Raw genomic sequence first — 6,006 nt, forward strand, 5'->3', positions numbered from 1 at the left:
ATTACATAGACCAAGGATGCATCTAATCTAATATCTGATCTCCAACCATGGTCAAAATCAGATGGCTGGGAGGGTGGTATAAGAAACTTTGCAGTAGGCAGTTGAGAGATATTTGCATCTGTAGGGGAACCTGGACTACTCTACCTTGGTAATAAATGACAATGTCTGCCTTGTCCACAGTGTGGATTTCTGGCCTGTTTCAAGTCTGGTGTGACAAAGCACACAGGCAAGGCTGGGTTAATAAAGAAAGCTGTGAAAGTCAGGAATTGTTTTACATAACAATGCAGATTAAGTGTGGTACGCGAGACCATGTCAAGAACATAGGACAAGCAGCCGCGTATCGGTACTTGTTTCTGATAAGCAAAAAGTACAGATGCAGCCATGAAACTGTCAACTATGCACTTAGTTAGGTTACATCCTGGGTAGCAGGATGTACCCCTGTCATGCCCCAACCCGTCTGGTTGCGTGCCAGGGCTCCCCCAGTGGGGTGGCGGACCCTTAGCGTTCTGTTGTGATCACCCAACCGGCCCCTATGGGGCCTTCCGAGGTGGAGGGGGACCTGAGCCCTCCCCCTCTCCAGGTCCCAGCCCAGGACCCTAAGGGTAGGCGTCGTAGACGCGCTGCCCGACTGGGGGGGCTATGGCCGCAACTCACTGGTCCCCGGAGTTTCCCAGACCCCGTCCTAGGCTGCTTCCTCCATCCCGGCTAGTCCTTGTCTATTCCACTCTGCTCGGCGGGGGGGCTCACTTCTTCCTGCTGTGCCGGTCCTCCGTCGGGGTCTCCTATGTCCCGTCGGGTCTGGCCCGGGTCTCTGCTGGCTCGGTCTCTCTTGCCCACGTCTTCCTCCTCCTCTCTCTTGCTCCCAGCCGGGAGCCATCTTTTGAAGCCGGCGCCCCTTGCCGAGGACGCCGACGCCTGCGCATTGTGCCGTCAACTCCCCCGCCTCCGGGCAGCCCACCCAGGAAATGACTGCACCTGCACAGGCGGCCGCTGCCGAACAGGCTCGGCAGAGCCGCCCCGGCTTCCCGGTGGCGGCACCGTCTGGCGCTCCAGTGCGGGGCGCGGGGCTAGTGTCCACGGTCCCTGCCGCCCTGTCACAACCCCAAATAGGGGCATTGGGCATTATACATATCCTACACAACACGTAATCAATTGATAAATATTATTAGAACAACCAAGTCTCGTTTTGCTATAAATTTGGCTTAGTAAGAACAATCGATGGGAGGGAATGGGTAGGATTGACCCACAGGTCCTGCTCGATGTAACTAGAAGTGATTAGACCCTTCACACTGGCTACATCAGTGGTAGCATCCATATGTGTAGGAAAAGACAGAACCACAACCTCCTGCCTGCTACTGTGGGTAGCATATGGGTGAAGTGTAAGTGAATTAGGCTTTATTATTGTATATAGTGTATCTTTCAGTAATTGCTTTTGCATTGCTTTGCTCTGTATTAATTGCTTTAGAATTTATAGTATTTAAAGTTTATAGTATAGCAATTGTTCTTAAGGCATGTAAAACTTAAACAACTGTATTAAGTGCTTAAAGCTTGCAATAAATAAGAAAGTGGTTAAGTAGCTCTGGCGTGTCCTGGTTTCCCTTGGATCTAAAATAAATCGAACCATACGACAGCATCTCTAATAGATAAAGGCCGGCTTAAACATAACATTTTATAGCCTTCCAATAATTGTATTCTTTTTAAAAAACATTAAATGCTGTAAAAATGAATATTATTACATTACCTTTTGCATTATAGGCCTCAATGTTAGCAAACACTTTAGTCCACTGACTGCAATAGGTCTACTGTCATGCTAAACCAGTGCACAGGCAGAAACTTGACTGAAGACAATGGAATCACACTGATGTACAGCTGCTGTGAGAAGCAAATTGGACCCCAGATGGTTCATAACCACAGACTTCAATAGCTGCACCTGCTCCAGTCTCTCTTGATTGGGCTAATAGATGTGAAGAGCAGCTTTGAGCTGCTACTGAGAAATGCACTGTTGTGTAAGGTGCTTAGGTTATTTACTTTGATCATGTATCAGCTCTCATAAACTTTTGCTTCCTATAAAAGTTAAGTGACTGGTTAAGGTTAATCCAAGCTGATGGGTTGTGATTTCATAGTTTGCAATGATTACAACAGAGGCAATTTTTGGAGTTCATTTATTGATTATACATGACTAGTGGAATAAATAAAAAATATAGGCAGTTTTATTCTGGCATTTATAGTAGCTAAACCTTAAGTTTTATACCTCACTAAAGATATTATTCTCTGATTTTCAGCAAAAGCCTGTTTTCTGAACTTTGATACTCAATGTGAGTCATTGGATATTAAAAAAATAAACTGCCTTGCTTATGAATATATTCATAGGTAATATTGTAAAGTACACAGCAATACATGTTCTGCAGCAGAACTGAACAGAAGGTTATATAACCAGAAAGGCCTCAATTCAAGAAACCTATTAAATATTTGCTTAACTTTCTTCATGTGCCCTACTGCCATAGACATCAATTAACTCAGTAAGTGAAATAACAAGTGTAAGGTTACTCATGTGCAGAAATGCTTGCAGGACTGGGATCTTTGACATGATTTATTTGAATGCCATAATTAGTCTTGGTGCAAGGACAATCTTTAAAAAAAAACAAATTAAAAATCTCCCTCCAGCCTATTTTTCTGCCTCAAGAACAGGACTTACTGGCTGAGTAATACTAAGTTGAAGAAAAAAATTAGGACTGTAGGCACCAACATTGAACATGTAAAATATCTATCACATAATAAATGCTCCCCACCCTGAGGCAGCACAGCCCAATGTCCACAGTATGTAAATTAGTCCTTGAGTCACAGGATAGCACAGCACAGCCCCACGGCCAGAGTCTATAATGCAACCCTTTGGAATAGGGCAATATATCCTACTGGCTAGAGTCAAAGGAGTTGGGGCAGTAGCTCCAGTAGGGAGGCCCAGGCCCACCCTGCTCCAACATAAACCAGAAAGCCTTGTCAGTGTGAAAGTGATTCACTGTTCACTCAGCTGGGAATCCCACCTCCATGCACTGAGCTCAGTCAGTTGAGAGATACCCCTCATGCATCCTCACTGAGTACTATTAGCCCTGGCACTGGGGTGATTCACATAGTTTCTGGGTCCTCAGGCTCCACAGCGCCAGTCTCTACCTTTAACTGCACTTGCTCTGGAGAGTCAATACAGTAACCCAGGGCTCCAACTCTAATGGTGTGGGCTTCTGGCTAGTCCACTTCTAGTGCTCCCAATGCAGGTCCTTCCTCTCTACCATCCCCCCCCCCCAGACTGCGCTGAGTGGCTCCCTTTTATACTACCCCAGCCCATAGAGCCCTTGGAGCACGCTCAGTGCATTAAGCCCTCCTGGTCCAGTGCGAGGTATACACAGCCCACCACAAGTAGGGAGCTAGACATGGGAGAAGATTGGAGTCTTTGCACTCTGTTGGAATCCCCTTTGGAGACTGCTGGTCCTTTCCTGAAGAAAGAGCCCATCAATTCAATGAACAAGGCTTTTTAAAAGAGTTTCTTAATCACAGTGAAACATAAATGTCCTCAATATTTGCCTCTTTTTATAGCAAAAATAAATAGAAATAAGCAGGTATTTGATAGTGCTAAACCCAGCAGTTTTTCGTTAATTAAAAATGAAGTACAACTGAAAGAGGAATAATAAAAATTATATAAGTGCTCCATGACATGATTTCAGGAACAAGCTAAGAAATTCTGATCATATTGAATAAAGAGAAAAATCTTAAATGATTTGAAAAACCACCTTTAATAAAAAGGCCTAAATACTGATTTAAGTATCTAAATATACAGCCAATTTTGTAGATCTTGGGTGTAATTTCACTATGTCTCAGTTTCCTTATCTTGACTAACCTTCAGCTGTCTGAATATCGCAGGTTCCATAGACCATATGCTGAAGGCAGAGTGGTCCCAGATTTTTTTTTTAAACTACTTATTCAGGGAATGATCGAGGAGCAAAGGCTATGTCTAAACTGCAGGCTTCTTTCGGAAGAAGCTTTTCCGGAAGAGATCTTCCGAAAAAACTTCTGAAAAAGAGTGTCTACACAGCAAAAGTGCATTGGAAAAAGTGATCTGCTTTTTCAAAAGACAATGTCCACACTGAATGGACACTATCTCTCATTTAAGCTGTGATTACTATGGACAGAGTGGCTTTCCTCTTCTTTCGAAAGAACTCCCTCTGCCCCGTCCACACATGCCTTTTTCTGAAAGAGCTCTTTCAGAAAAAGGCTTCTTCCTCATAGAAAGAGGTTTACCAATGACAGAAAAACCCCTCTGTTCTTTCAATTTTTTTCAAAAGAACATGATTTCAGTGTGGATGTAAGTGAAGGTTTTTTTTGAAAAACCTCTGCATTAGACATACCCAGAATGCGAAAGATTTTCAAGTACCTCCCTGCCCTGATATCCTCCAGCTTTGAGCCCCACAAAACATTTCACATAACCCAACTGATATTAAAATGTAAATCAAATCTTATGATGTGGATAAGAGTGCTAACGTTTCTGAGGAAAGTTATTAGAGCCCAGCTGTTAATATTTCATTCTATTTGTCAAGGCAGTCTATATTTTTCATTTACTGTATTTGTTCAGAGAGCAAACAGAATGGAGTGTCAGTAAACAACTAGAGTAAGAATTAATATTCTGAGGAATCATATCTCCCAAAGGAACAAAACAGTCATATTAACATATCAATATATCTTCCTATGCTAGAAGCCACCTCTGTTTAGTAATTGTTCACTTATTACCCAGGAGGCCATGGAAAATTATTAGATTTACTATAAGCCATCTTTTATTTGAATTTGAAGCCACTTGAATTTGAAAATCACAGAGGGAGAAAAAGTAATTAATGTTAATAGAAGCTATGGCTTCTAAATAAAGATATTCAGTGTTTGTGTCTGAGACTTTGTGTCTCTACAGAAAGAGATAAATATTAGATTTCAAATTCTAAGCCTCACTGAAGCTATTGTGGAAAAAAATCTTATTTGTTTATCTGTACTAACTTTGAAACTTAAATATACAGAGATAAATTGCAACAAAATGTCTAATTAAAAGGGGTTGTATTCCTCAAACAAAGTATACATAAAAACAGATTCCTTTTTCATTTATACTTGTGTACATTGAATGTTCATTGAATTTATTTCCATTGACTGATGTGAAGTTAAATAAGACACTGACATCACTGAGAACCGAATATGATACATTATCATACATTTATTCTATAAGCTAGAGTGTGGCATTTAGTCACAATGTATAGCAAACAGTGAAATACAATCATACCTCTGCAGGGGTTGGAGGGTGGGGTCAGTAGAAGCATCCTGGCTGCTTCTCAAAGCTCCTGGGTTGCCCTCGGCAGGAAGAATATTGCCTTTACAGAGTGCACTAAACTGTCACCTCTTGTACAGCTGGGTGGCCCTGCTGATTGGCACATAGGGAGAAATGGGAGTTTGTACAGTGAATTGTACTGGAGCAGAATAAAACCCTAGCTGGACAAGTTGCTCACTTTGAAGTACTACCTGCTGTAGCACTAAGCCTCCCACACAAAAGGACAAAATGCAGCCTATAGTTTGAAATAATCAAGGCAGAAAATCTGGATTCTATTCTCACTTCTTATCTCACTCTGGGTTTATACCAGTTTAACTCCCTTGGCTTCAGTGAAACTACTTCTATTTTATGCATGTGTGAGCTCTGTGATGGATCAGATCTCTAGATACGGAAAGGCTGTGTTCTCTAGTACTTTGTCAAATATTCTGTCAATTAGCCTCATGATTAAGTCCCAATTGCAATTTCATCTGTGATTTGTGTGACAACTTTAATCTCTTTAAAATTCTTTTCTTATTCATTTAAATTCATATTCCTATATTCTGACATGGTTACACAAACAAAAAATGAAGCTCTCTTTTTAATATAATAGAAATTTTGACATAGAGTAAATTAAACCCCCATACTGAGATATTTTAAATTACACTAATTAAACT

This window comes from Pelodiscus sinensis, chromosome 2 (genome assembly GCF_052426305.1).
Source record: "Pelodiscus sinensis isolate ZL-2025 chromosome 2, ASM5242630v1, whole genome shotgun sequence".
Lineage (NCBI taxonomy): Eukaryota > Metazoa > Chordata > Testudines > Trionychidae > Pelodiscus > Pelodiscus sinensis.